This window comes from Pseudonaja textilis, chromosome Z (assembly GCF_049901715.1).
Source record: "Pseudonaja textilis isolate UNSWEBS1 chromosome Z, rPseTex1.2, whole genome shotgun sequence".
Classification (NCBI taxonomy): Eukaryota; Metazoa; Chordata; class Lepidosauria; order Squamata; family Elapidae; genus Pseudonaja; species Pseudonaja textilis.
The window spans coordinates 20114725-20129665 of record NC_142008.1 but is presented as its reverse complement, the minus strand read 5'-3'; positions in this window follow the sequence as shown (position 1 = coordinate 20129665).

Below are 14941 nucleotides of genomic sequence, written 5' to 3'. Positions count from 1 at the left end.
GCCAGGCCGACCGCATCGATGTAATGGTTGAAGCGGTTCTTATACGATTCCCACTTCTCTTCGTCTGGCTTGAATGCCGGGAATACTGGGTTGGAACTCATGGTGCTGGGAGCGGTTGGGCTACCTGTGGAAAAAATCTCTCTGGGGACAACGGGCGCTCGTGGGTTGCAAGTGAAATCAGCTCTGGAGAGGGTTTTTTTTTGCTATCCTCTCTTTCTCTCTGGGTTAACCACGTTGGCTGTTAGCCATTGGAGGTGTCTAGATTCGCGCCAACGTGGGCGTTAGTGACTTACTACAGTGCTGTGCTGTGTCTCTCTTGGTTTGGAATTCAAATGACACCCGTTTGAATTTCGCGCCTAATACTGAGCGACTGCGCTCGCAGCGCTCGCTTTACCCGTAGCTGGGCTAACAAGCGGCTACAGACGCTTCTAACTTTTGAACCAGACCGCTCTCTCTGGCTGCGGATCAACGTCGCTTTTTTTGTCGGCTGGCCGCTCTCTGGCTGCGGTCAGCGTTTCTCTGTAGTCGGCGATCGCTCTCTCTGGGTTGCGGATCGGTGACTAGTGACTCAGCGGTTGCATGGTGCTTCTGGTAGCCATCCCATCCTCGTCGCCAGTGTTAAGTTTGAGCAATGAGAGGCTGAACCAGAGCATGAGTGCAACAATACTTTATTATAACAATAAAGGGCTGACCGTGCTTGCCACGCCTGGAACTGGCTCGCAGCAATCAGCAACTGGTTGGACCCCGCAGCCTGCTTTTATAGCTGGCTGCTGGGGGGAATCAACCAATGGGGAAAAGGGTAATAACGCCCACACAAAGTGAGTGGACCTGGGTGAGAACTCCTAGAGTCCTCAGGACATAACACTTCTGCCTATTGAACTGATGCTTTACTAATAATCAGAGTCTCTCAGTCCTTTCTTTGCCTTAATTTGGAATGGCATCAAGAAGACTTTTCTTTTTAATTTCCAGATAAAGCGATCTGTTGTGATAATATTAGATTACAAATGGAAGCTAACAAATCTGGCTGCCGCTTCACAACCCTTACCTGAACATAACAGGGGTACTTCATAATGACACAAAATGGGGCTCTTGTCAACACATCTCCCCTTTTTAAACATGTGTTGCTCTTTCAACATCCCCTTCCCTCTATAGGGATGTATAACATACAATTTGGGTCATTAGGTACAGTAACTTTTTTTCAACATTCTTCTATTGTATGTAGCAGTTTCTTGATTATGATAGCTCACTCTAATGATCTAATTAATTTCACAAATCAGTGAAAGCTTAAATTAATTGGGCCAGAGGCATGCTGGTTATTCCTGAGAGTCTGCTCAATCCACTGATATCCATGGTGTCATTTACATGATGTTGGTGTCATACAAATGATGCGATTTCCTCCATATCACATGAACATCCTTCAGAATCTGAAAAATGGGAATTTCACTGTACTCGCACCCACACCCTCAAAAATCATGTGTTCTTGGGTCCAATGCACTATAAAGCATACCTTGCTAAAAATTGTAATTGTAATGTGGGGGACCTTGCCATTTGTTCAGAAAACATTTTAACTTTTCCTGTGATATTAAAACATTTAACAACAGCAATGCATAGGCTTTAAAAGTAATTGTGGTTTTATAACACAGGGCTGCAAATATAAGGTCCTGATGAGGGGGAAAAAAAAGCTTTACTTGCCCTCTTATTTCCTATTGGATACCTGCTGTATTATCCAAGTTTACCTTTTTTTGTCCTGTGGTCTAGAAACTTACTCTTCCTTCAGAATAAATACAAGGGATTCTCATAATGCTAAGAGCTGTGTGGACATTCTTAGCCCTCCTCAGTAGATGCTACTCTTCCTTTGTTTATCTCAGCCAGTTTCATACTGTGCTCTGCCATCTGCAGAAGCAGAAGGGATTAATTTAGATTTCCTTTGGATTCTTTGGCACCCCCATTGATTTCCTCTCTGCAGCCAAGAAATCATAAGTGTAATATGTAGCATGGAATTCCTAATAGCATTCAGATAGCAAATGATTGTCCATCATCTTTTGATTTTTATTGATGGATGAATTAATTTAGAACTTACCATAATATGTTTACTAGAGAGCAAAAAAAGAGCTGCAAAAAAGCTATTACTGTATATGTAAGATTTTGCAAATAATTTTCTCTAGGATCTAAACAAAAATATTTTTCCCATTTTCAGATTTTTCTGCACCTTCAAACATCTTATAACTCCCTTACAGAAACTGTCTGGAGTTATATCTCACACCAACACTATAGAGATGGAATAGCATCCTCCATAGGAGGGAAACAGGCTGGAGGAGGGAAACAACACAGTACACAACTCTTTATCATCCAGCAACTGTTGCTGCAATAACTGTCTCGCTCTGCCTAGCAAATCAGCTGATATGGTTTCTGCCTTAAATCAAAGCCCAGGAGACTTAATAGGTTTGCTGGGAATTTATTTTAAACCAATTGTCTCTGATATCAAATATGTATGATTGTTCTTGGTTGATGTAAATGCATATCATGAGGCAAGATTATGAGGACTTTATCCTTTCCTTGCTGCATTTCAAACTTGTCAAATAGTGGGTTTTAAGAGAGGCTTGTGTTTTAAGAGAGGCTAAATACAACTACCAGCTAAATTACAACTTACAGGGAGTTCATGCATTGAATAGGAAGTTGGATTCAGCAGTCTAAACGGTGTGTGTTTCAATCATTTTGGCCCAACAACTTCCATGCAGTTTCTCAGATGTTTGTTCCCTCTTAAAAGACAATTTGGTTTTCCTACCTCATTAACAGGATGTTTTAGAATGGCTTTTGATGTTTTTCTTGATGATGCCTTTGGATATATTTTATTGTAGAAAAGGTGGTGGAAAATGCTTCTGTTCTTGCTGGTATTTTTGAAGCCGTGCAAGGCTTTGAAGACGATAACTACATCCTGAATTAATCTGGAAATAAATTGGCAACTAGTGCATCTTCTCCAAAAAAAGGTAAAGGTAAAAGTTCCCCTGCACATGTGTGCTAGTTGTTTCTGGTTCTAGGGGGCAGAGCTCATTTCTGTTTCTAAGCCAAAGAACCAGCGCTGTCCAAAGATGTCACCATGGTCATGTGGCCAGTTGACTAAATCCCAAAAGTGTATGGAGCGCTGTTACCTTCCCTAAAGTGGTCCCTATTTTTCTACTTGCATTTCTTAGTACTTTCGAACTGCTAGGTTGGCAGAAGCTGGGACGAGTAATGAAAGCTCACTCCGTTACGTGGCGCTAGGGATTCGACTTTCTGGTCAACAAGCTCAGCGTCTTAGCCACTGAGCCACCATGCCCCTTCAAAAGAAGCTACACATGTGCAAATCTGAGTAGTGCAAAATCATACAAGCCACTGTTTTTTTAACCAATTGATTCTTCTAAATACTTCAAGACCATCCTAATGTGTAGCACATTACAGTAGTCCAAATGGGAGATGCCTAATGTATGGGTAAGTGTGAGGACAGCATGTTGGTCTAGGAATGAATATAACTGGTGTCCAATTTGTAGTTGTACAGATGCCCTCTGGGCCATCACTTCCACCAGCTCCTCAAGGTGGAGTCCTGGGGTCAGGAGAACCCCAAAATTACTCCGGGTGCCCCACCTATAAATGGGAGGAAATTCTTTTTAATGTCTTCCCTTTGGATTCAGTTGAAATGGGCAAAGCTAGGAGGTTGAAATACTTCAAGACAAGTAATGCAGGTTTGGGCAATTAATTTTCCCAAGGAGCCGCAGAAGAAACTGGCACTGTTGTGGAGGGTCATTGCCTCTGCCCCTGTGTCCCTGCCAAATCCAATCTACCCTCACTGATGCTGCCCAGCCCTGAGGCTGATACCCTTCCCACAATGCCAATGCCCCAGGCCAAACAGTGACAGCCAAAGGGCTGGATATGGCTCACAGGCTGTAAAATGTCCAAATTTGGATTAGTGCATAGTGTGAGGTGAGATACTAACTAATCCTTGTTTGCCACTTCATAAGTAAGAAAACCGTATTTCGTACAGGAGAATTCCACTGAAATTCTCTTTTCCTTTGAAATAAATGTAAAAAATGGATTTATCAAACTGAAGGAAAATGGATAGGAAAATATGGTGCTAATTCTACAAGCATTTACCCAACTGCCACCAGCTAATAAACGTTCATAATCTTGATGTTTACAATGTCCAAAAGTGCAATTTTCCCCAACCTCAGCGCTAGTCTCTACTTCTTAATCTTCTATCCTATAGAGCTGATGATGCAAGCTCTCAACAGGGCTATTGCTATGATCCAGCTGGAGGTTTTCACAGTAAAGAGAAGTAGAAAATGAGCTTTCTGGGACTTAAGAAGGCAGAGAAGCAGGCTTGAAGGGAGAGGTGATGTTTCCATCAGTTCCTAGACTGATAAGATTTAGAAAACCCGCATACTCTTTGATTATTGTTGAAAAAGTCTTGTCGGTTTGGTAATTCACAGAAAGACATTAAAAGGGACAATGATCAAGACTTCACCCATATGTATTTTTGGAAAATAGCTGCTAGGTCCTGGGAACAGTTCAAGTGCTAGGATTTTTGTAACTTCATCCCATTCTTAGTAAATTTTCAGTAAAGAGCCTATGAGAATTGTGCTTGGAAATGGATTTACTTTCACTTCTAGGCAGCGGTCAAGAGCCTAACGCATATCTTTTATCTAACTCAGTGTTTCTCAATCTCAGCCACTTTACAATGTTTATGTATTTATTTGATTTGTCAATTGCTTACAAGATAATAGGTATAAGTATATACATAGTTATGAATACATGAAATGGGTACATATAAGAAAAATAAAACAAGCAATAGGACAGGGACGGTAGGCATGTTGGTGCGCTTAGGCACGCTTATGCGTGTTGTCCTCACATCGTAGAGTTGCTGAGATTGAGCAAAACTGCTCCTATCCTTTCCCTTAATTCTTCCCTCTCTAGTTTCGCTGGACTCGTGGGATATGATTTTGGAGGAGAGGAAGAAAGAAAGAGAGAAAGAGTTGATGCACATACAGAGAATAATACGTAATGAATTCTCTTTTGAGTTTAGCTTGGTGCTAGAGAATTAAGGGATACATTCATGAAGTTTTCTTGGCTACAGGAAATAATAGTGGGTTTTTTCCCCCCCATGTTATTTTTCAGCTTCCCTGTTTTGCATTGGATTTGCTACAATCTGAAGTTTTATCATGCCTTACTGAACAAGGCTGGACAGGTGCTTACTTTAAAAAAAGTTCTGTATCTATGAGATCGTTCATACCCTTTGAGCTTGACAACCAGGCTCAGAGAGCACTACGGACCCCACAGTTCAACCCTGAGCTATAAATATGATCTCCCATTGGTTCTATATCTGTTTGACAGAATTATACTCTACTATTTTGAAAAGGGTAAGCTAGGTGCAAGAAAAAATAGAGAGTTCTATGACAGGAATATGGGGGGAGGGGGGGGAGAGAAGAAGAACATTATGTTCTTCAACGTTTAAATATGATTCTGTGTTCCAGGAAGCCAAAAGGCCTCCTACTCACATTTGTCTGCCAAAGTCTACAACTGCCTACTCTTTTCCTATTAAAGACACTTGTTTCTTCTGACAATGCCTCTAATCACATTCCGAGAATATAAACCATGCTACAATAGTGAATTCTGGCATTTAGGAAGTTCCTTGAGGAAAGGATGCCACAGAAACTTCTCCTTCAATTCTCAACAGTCCTTAGCCATGCTGGCAAAAGATTAAGAAAGCTGTAATCCAGCACATCAGGAAGCCCCTGGATGGAGAAGGCTGCCCTAAACCCATTTGTGGCTTTTCCTTTGGAGAAGAGAGGTGCTAATTTAGTTTGTGCCCAAACTGGTGCCTTTAAGATATATGTGATTGTGATTCTCAGAGCTTTAGGATAGCATGTGCTTTGAACATGCTGACTGGGCATTAACAAGAGATAAAGTCCAACTATTTAAATTTAGGAATATTTGTGTAACTCTTGCGATTTTTATGGAAAAGTTCTGCATTTCAATATAGAAAAAGATTTGTCATCAGTTTCCACTAGCTGCAACTTCATAATGATAAGGATCATATATGTTAAGTCGTAGTTTGTTTAAGCATGGTTTATTGATTAAACTATACTTGGTACAATATGCTAAGCCACAAACCACAGGTTTCAAACCACAATGGCAGAGCACACAGAATATACTAAAAAAAAGATCAATTTTATGCTTGGGAATATTCTGGAAATGTGATTTAAAAGCCAATTTATGCTCTGGTCACAATGCAGTACATACAGACTTTGCAAGTGAACGTTAGTTAATATTCTGACTCAGTCACCTTCTTTCTTCTATGATGAGATCAGTTGAGTTGATTTGGATGTCTTTAATTTTTTCCATTCTAGTTTAAAGTATCTTTTATACTTTCTCCTCATTAGATGACATAATCATCAAAGTATAGAACAGTACAGAGGGGCTGAAGTTGTGGTAATTGGGGGGGGGGGAAATGACCACGTCATGCTGGAATTCAACATAATGCAGGCACAAATAATCAGACAAAGTCAAATTACTCTCTTACATTTTAAGGGAGCTGATTTCAACAAACTAGCTTAGAAAGATTCCATAGATGGATATCCTAAAAGGGAAAACCATCTCAGGATGAGAAACTCTGAAAGATGAGGTTATAAAAATCCAGTCTAACCCAGAGAAAAAAACAAACAAAGCTAATGTGGTTTCATAAAGAATTCCCATGACTTGGTCCCTCTTTGGGTACTTAAAAGTAGATTAGAGCAGAATTTATGGAGGTACGGTGGCTATGTCTTGCATAGTGATCTGGGAAGAGTTCGAGCTCATTGAACCTTGGGAAGTGGACAGTCACAGGCTGTCTCAACTGCGAATTCAGTGTGTTAAAATGATGCCCTTCCTGGATGATTAAGGCCTGGTAGGATGGAATGTATGACTGGATCTGAGTTAAAGAGGCATGGTGTGCCCCATCCTCAAAGGACTACTGGTTGATCCAGCTAGCTTAGATAGTTTTTTATCCAATCTTCAACCTTCTCTTTCTAGAGAAGATGGTGGAGTGGTCAAATGACCACTTCAGAGAACTCTGGTGGGGCAGATTATCTGCTTCTCTTTCAGTCAAGGTTCAGACCAGGATTTGAGATGGCATTGATCACGTTCATGGATGACTTCTGACAGGAATAGGATGGAGATAGATCCACCCAGGCTCTTTCAGTGACCTCTCAGCAGTAGCATCAAAACCATCAACCATCAGTATCTTTCTGAGCTGGATCTGGGAATGGGATTGGGTGGCACTGTATTGTGCTGGTTCTTCTTTCTCTGTGGTCATTTCCAGTCAGTATTAAAAGAGGGAGAGAGTTCTAGTTCACAACTCCTACTTTGAGGGTACCTCAGTGTTCTATTATTTCTCTCCTTCTATTCAACATTTACATGAGCCCACTAGCTGAGATGATCCATCAGTTTGGGGATGAGATACCATTAGTATGTACAGTATATCCCTCTCTACATCTCTACCCCAGGCCTCTTGATTAATACCATGGATGTCCTATCTCGGTGTCTGGAGACTATTGGGGACTAGATAGGGCGAAACAAGCTCTGACTCAACTCTAGCAAGAGGGAGTGGCTGGTTGTGAGTACTTGAACCCTCCACCCAGGGAGACCTCTGCACACCTTTGAGTAGTGCACCAGTTGTGTCCATACCTGGACCAGGTGGCCCTGTTCACAGTAAGTCATGCCCTTGAAACCTCCAGGTTAGAGTATTGTAACTTGCTCTGCATATGGCTGTCCCTGAAGACCATTGGAAACTCCAAATGGTGCAGAATGTAGCTATGTAGGTAGTAAACAGTGCCAGAGACATGGCACATGTAACATCACTTATGCATGAGTTGCACTGGTTACAGATGCAATTCAAGGTACCAGTGATTACTTTTAAAACACTACATGGCTTGGGACCACAGTATCTAAGGGATCATCTTTTTTTCAAGAGTCTCTACCCTTCCAACTAGGTGAAGCAGAATGGGCATGCTGCAGATCCTGTCAGCCAAAGAATGTTGGCTGGAAGAGACCAGAAGACAAGCTTTTTCTGAAGTGGCCCTGATCTGTGCTTCATTTTCCTTTCAGAGGTTAGAATGGGCCCAATGCTTTTGTAATGCTCTAAAAACTGGACAAGTTTCCAAACTGAGGTGTGGAATGTGTCAAGAACCCCTTTCCTGGCTATATTGATAATTGGCCAAGTATCTTGCTCCTATAGACATTTAATTAGGATGTTTTTAGCATTTATATTGATTCTATTGTTTTTATTGTTTTCAAATGCTTTTAATATTTTAACTATATTTTTTTAATTGCAAGCCACCCAGATTCATTGACTGAGATGACCAACTGTAGAAATTAGATAGAGGGATGGATAGATAGATAGATGATAGATAGATAGAGTAACCTACTTCTTCATAAGATATCCCAATGTGGGTTAGTCAATACCACCACGAGATGGATTTTCAACTGACTGATCAACTTCACTCAGCAAGTCTTCAATGGAACAACATTTAGGTTATTGCCAATATATACTGGCATGTACATATATACATGCACATGCACATACACATCCCACTTTAGTAACATCTGGCTCTAATGTAACAAAATCTGTAGAATCTCACAATGTTTTTAAGCTATTATATTTTGTTTTAATGTTTTTATTGGTTTTCATAATGAGTATTACTACTTCTTTGTTATGCCACAAGATTCCTTACTGTCTCAGCTGCTTCACACTAACATAGCTAAGTTTTTGGAAACTACAGCATATAGTTTTATGATTCAGAACAATCCTGCCATCAATTGTCTTAAAGGTATCATTTGGTTCCTTTTTGAAGTCATTTGTTCCCTGGTTATTCAAACTGGAATTGGTGAAGTGAATTAGCTTTATATGTGAGATAATACAAACGGTCTCTGGTGTCATCTCACATGTGAGATTGTTCATACATGCATGGCATTCCTTGAAAATGCACCATTCTCTTATGAATCAATAAATATGCATTTAAGGGATGCTCCATCCTCCCCCAGAATAACCTTTCGTCAGTTAGAACAGGGGTCTCCAACCTTAGCAATTTTAAGACTTGTGGACTTCAACTCCCCTGAGTTAAAAAATCACATATGATCTTTTTTTTTCTTCAGAATCAAAACAACACATTTTTAGGCTTTCCTTGCCATTGAACAGCACTGTGTGTTGACTTTAAAAATGCCGTAGGGATGTCATTTGGAAACAGGTTGCAGAGAGAAAGATTGGTTCAAATGACTCCATCTCTTGCTAGTTGATTAGATGCAGCTGCAGGGTGGAGCCCTTGTGGAAGCTCCAGTTTTGATTGCCAAATACAATGAAAGAAGGATGATTTCCAGCTGATTGTTGATTTTAACATGACTGAGGTTTTGCAATGTGAATAATTTAGAGACTTTAATTCTGGGTAAGAGAAGATAAAATAAAAAACGGGAAAAAACCAATCAAAAGACTGGCAAAGGTGAACAACAACATATAGGTCAGAAATTACTCCTAAATTTATTTATTTGATTTAATTTATTTTATTTGTCAACTGCTTATAAGATAATAGGTGTAAGTATAAACATGAGTAAGAATACAGGAAATAGGTATAAAAAAATGGGGACAATAGGACAGGGACAGTAGGCACGATGTGGCATTATGCACACCCCTTACAGACCTCTTAGGAATGGGGTGAGGTCAATAGTGGATAGTTTGAAGTTGAAGGAGTGGGGATGTAACAACAGAGTCAGGTATAAATACTGCAAAAGCATGGACAAGGAATACAACAGAGGGTGGATAGATAGATTACATGTCCATATAAATGAAGTTTACACACAAGTAGCGAGCAAACTTTTAAATTTTCAGGCAAAAATTAAAATACAAGTAATTGCTTTAAAATATGCAGACTATGAAAACTATCAGTGCTGCCAGGTTGCAAAAATAAAAATGATTAATAGATGCAATAAAATTTAGAATTTTGTTTGCCCTCATCTAATGGTGGTCAGAATTTTTGAAGTCCAGATCTGGTAGCTCTAGCCAAATGTTGATATTATGTCTAAGTATATTCATTCCATCATATAGCAATGTGGGAGGACTGCTTCCAAACATCTGGCAGTAAGCCACTTTGATGAGTGGGGATAAGACCATTCATGTGCTGGTAGTGTATTTCCCAGCATCTCTTAGCATCTGTCTTCTTTACTGCAGCTGTAGAGTTGAAGGCCACCAACATCTGGAGTACAAGGGATATATGGAGGATCCATTTGGGCTGCCCAGATAATTGTATTTCTCAATCCCTGTGCTAGGATCACCTTTTGTAGAAGTTAAACCTCCACTGAATGGAGAAACACTGTTCAAATTATCTACTGACATTAGGATATCTTCCATATTTAATAGTTTCTATGCTCTATATCAGTAAAAGATAAATGCTAATTTATTACAATTATATAGTTGCATGGTTGCCTTTTTATAAAAACTAAAGAACATATGAATATAAATTAACGCCCAACAACAAAAGATATCTGACTTATAAAAATAACACCATCATTGGACGTGTATTAAAATCATAGTAAAAAAATTAAACTGATCAAATGCAGGAATTTTTACCCAATTCCCAAATTCCTTCAAACCTGTGGTTTCATAAGATCAATCAATCAGAATAGAGCTGGAAGGGATCTTGAGATCTTCCAGTCCAACCCACTGCTCATACAGAAGAGCGTATACCATTTCAGATAGGTGGTTGACCAGTCTTTTCTTAAAAACCTCCATTGATGAAGCAGCTACAACTTCTGAAATGCAAGCTGTTCCACTGGTTAATTGTCCACACTGTTAATTCCAGGTGGCTTCTCTCCTTGATTAGTTTCTATCCATTGTTTCTTATTCTGCCCTCAGGTGCTTTGGAGAATAATTTGACCCCCTCTTCTGTGTGGCAGCCCCTCAGATACTGAAATACTGCTATCATGTCACTCCTGATCAGTGGTGGGATTCAATTTTTTTTACTACCAGTTCTGTGAGTGTGGCTTGGTGGGCATGGCAGGGGAAGGAGACTATAAAATCTCCAGTCAGAGGTGGTATTTGCCGGTTCTACAACTACTCAAAATTTCCACTACTGGTTCTCCAGAACTGGTCAGAACCTGCTGAAGACCATCTCTGCCCCTGATCCTTCTTTTCTCTAGTCAGATGATGAAATGATACAATATTCTGGGATTATAGTTATTGTAGCATATTTTTAACCATCATATCCAGATATATTCTTATCCAGATTATTTGATACTTTTATCTAGACTTTTATACTAAAGGAAGGGGAGGGAACTAGAAAATCTAAAATCTGTAATAAGGAAAAATAAAAATTCTGCATTTGGTGCATGCTATGTACAATATGCTGCCTATGCAATTTCTATAATTTAGCACAACACATGGGTATTATTCAGAGGTGGTATTCAGCAGGTTCTGACCAGTTCTGAAGAACTGGTAGCAGATATTTTGAGTAGTTCAGTGAACCAGCAAATACCACCTCTGACTGGCCCTGCCCCCATCTATTATCTGCCTCCCGAGTTCCAGCTGTTTGGTTGGATCTCCTTTAGTTGCCCTGTACAGGAGAACGGAGCTGGAAAGCAGGTTAGTTTGGTGGGGACGGAATGGGATTTTGCAGTATCCTTCCCCTGCCATGCCCAGCAAGCCACATCAGGCCCACCAAGCCATGCCCACAGAACCTGTAGTAACAATTTTTGAATCCCACCACTGGTATTATTGTATTAACAGCAATAAAAACCATACCTTTAGATTCTGTTAATTAATGACTTTAATCACTTTAAAATCCACCCCATGGCCTCTGCAAATTTTATATTGCCGTGTTTGAGGTTTCTGAGATCTAAAGCCTCTTTTTACTTAATTTTAACTCCTAAGAACTAGAAATGTGCCTTTTTCCATATAGACTCTGAGGAAACTAAATTCTCCATTCTTAGTTCTGTTGTGGTTCTGCAAATAGCCAGCAGATTGCCCACTTATCAAAATGTGTATATTCAACTCTGTACAAAAATGTAGATGCACAAAGTAATTCAAATCCTTATTTTGCTTTAGGGTAACTACTTTGTGCAAAACAACAGCCTTAAAAAGAAAAGGAATGCGGAGTGAGGGTGGGAGGGGGGGAAATCTTTTTTTTTCTCCCAAGGAGCACAAAATTCAGTCCAGGATGGCAAATGAATAAATACAGCACAAGAAACAGCAGGCAGTCACCACTCACTGCCAGCTTGAGTCTTGGGCAGAAAAGGCATAAAGAGCCTCTATTATTCTTTGCTATTTCTTCACATAGGAATGTTCTATGTTCTATTAGCACCTGGCATAGTGTTTTTTTTTCCCACTTATGTTTTTGTACATGTTCAGTCCAGGGTAATCAAATAAAAAAGTTAATCAAGTGAAAAAGGAATCTGCATTTATGAAGACCAAGGACAAATCAGTTCAAAGACAGATAATTTTCCAGAATCATGATGAGGACACTTAAATTCACAATTGCCGTACTAGTATACATACATAGTTATTTGTAGCCCATTGTTAAGCCATAATTTCCTTTTTAGACATTACCACAGGACCTGACTGGAATTGGCAAAGTAGAAACAGAAAAAGGGAAGCAATTTGCAGGGGACACTTATAAAATGGGGCGATAAATAAATGCATCTGATTCGTATGATGCTTGTGTTACATGCTATTTGCTTATGTGAAAAAGCCATCACAACGGTAGTAAAGCCAGACTTAGTTTTCTGATCTGATATTGGGTTACAATGCAAATTCATTTTACTTCTTAGATTTTAGGTTGACTTTTTGTTTTAACTTTGCTCAAGGTGCCTTTAAAAAAAAAATCTGCTTTTAGTTACTCATGTTGATTCATGTTGATAAAGTTAAACTTTTTCATAACCTAAAGAAAGTTTTGCAACATTTTGAGAATTCCACGCCTCCAGCCACTAGATAATAGTACATTGCTCAGTTTGGCTTCCTAATTAGTTTTATCTCTCTTTTTTGGGAGGACTAGTGCACCGTCTCTGATTAAACTATAGCTCAGCCAATGTAAAGACAGTTCCTTTTCCATTCCTGCTGCTCTCTGCTAAGCCTGGAATATATGGACCTCACTTGACACACATGCAACTCAGATACAACCAGCCTTTGTGTTTTCAGAAGTTTGAAGTGAGAAAGTAGCCCCAGCTTCTTTGTTCTAGAAAGCTAGGTGTAATTCGATACTTCTCACCACTGCATTCATAGATGTCAGTTTAGTTTTGAGACATTGCAGAAAGAAAGCCATGTAAGCCTATGCTAGCCCAAAATCAGAAGGTGTTTAATAGCCCCTTTTAAGATTTATTTATTAAAAGGAATAAAACGTTGTTGCCCCATGGCTGTAAGAAATGAGATTCTTTTCTCTTCTTTCCCTAGTTTTTATGCACATTAATTAAAATTCAGAAGTTGGCACACAATGTCAAATATATATATTGTTCAATTGTAAATGCTGTTTTTTTCCCCCCTTCTCAAAACTCAGTTTTTCCTTAAAAAAAAAGATCCACATTCTAAAAAAGCAGCGAGTTGGGGTCCTGGAGAAAACCACATTGGTTGCTTTGAATTCCTGGAAAAAGTAGATATGCATATAACAAATAAATTAGAAATAACCTCCATGAGGCTTGTAGCTGATGAACATGTTATCTTTAGACTTTTAAAAAGATAAATGCAGGAGTCTTTTAAAAAAAGAATGTCCTTTTTGTTAAAAAGAAAAAGCAAGCCTTTTTTTAAATGAAAAAGCTGTTTTAACTGCTTTAATATTGGAAAAAAGACTCAGATAAGGCTGCATGATATCACCATATCTGTTGAAGTTATACATTAAACATACTATAAGGGCTAAAATCTGGAAGAACCAGAAAGCGGTCAGAATTAGTAGAATAAATATCAGTGCAGGTAACTTACCTTGGTTGAAGAAATTGATGAAGACTTTAAGATTTTTAAAGCAAAACAAGAGATTGAGAAAGGAGGGGATTATTTGAACATCAAAAAGCTAAGATTACATCAACTGGAAAACTAGAAGAATTTAAAATAAACAGTGAGACAATAGAAGTAGTTGATAATTACAATTTTCTAGACTTGAGATCTTATAAAAATGCTAATGGTTCAAAGGATATTCAGAGAAGAATAGCTGAAAAGGCATCTGGGGGCCTAGACAAAGAATGAGATATTTTTATGAAGACACAAAAGTTGAAATAGGCAACTCACTGCTATTCACTCTATGTTATATGGAAGGGAGAGATGGATAACTGCAGCAGGGATAGGAAAAGAATGGATTCCTTTGAGCTATAATGCTGGAAAAACTTCATGTTCCTTAGAGAGAAAGAGAGAGCCAATTATTCAATATTAGAGGAAATCAAGCCAGAATACTCAATAGGACCAAGGATCGTGAAATAATATTTTGGACACATGAGAAAGTTAATATATCTATTGAAAAGATGATAATGCTGAGCAAATGGTAAGGAAGATCAGGAAGAATAAATAGAAGAAATACTGGAAATTCCTGCAAGATTTAAGCAATGCAATGAGATCCAGAACGTTTTGGAGAATTGTCATCCATAGGGACACCAGAAGTTGGTTACAACTCAATGGAGCATAGCAACAACAAATATTAACTAAATTCCTTAATAGTGACTGTTCACTGAATCTCTCCACAACAATCCTAGGCTGTCAGGAAAAAAATAGTTTGTTTTTTCTTTGATTTTTCAAGCTATACTAAGTGTTACTGGGTTTATGCTTGAAATACACTCACTCACTCACACACATATGCACACCCACCCACACAAACAAACAATGGCTGGAAATAGCCTTGATTTTCAGCATATTTGGGGCTGAAAATGGTCATTTAATTTATTTTTTTTACCAAAGTTGTCTTTGTGATCT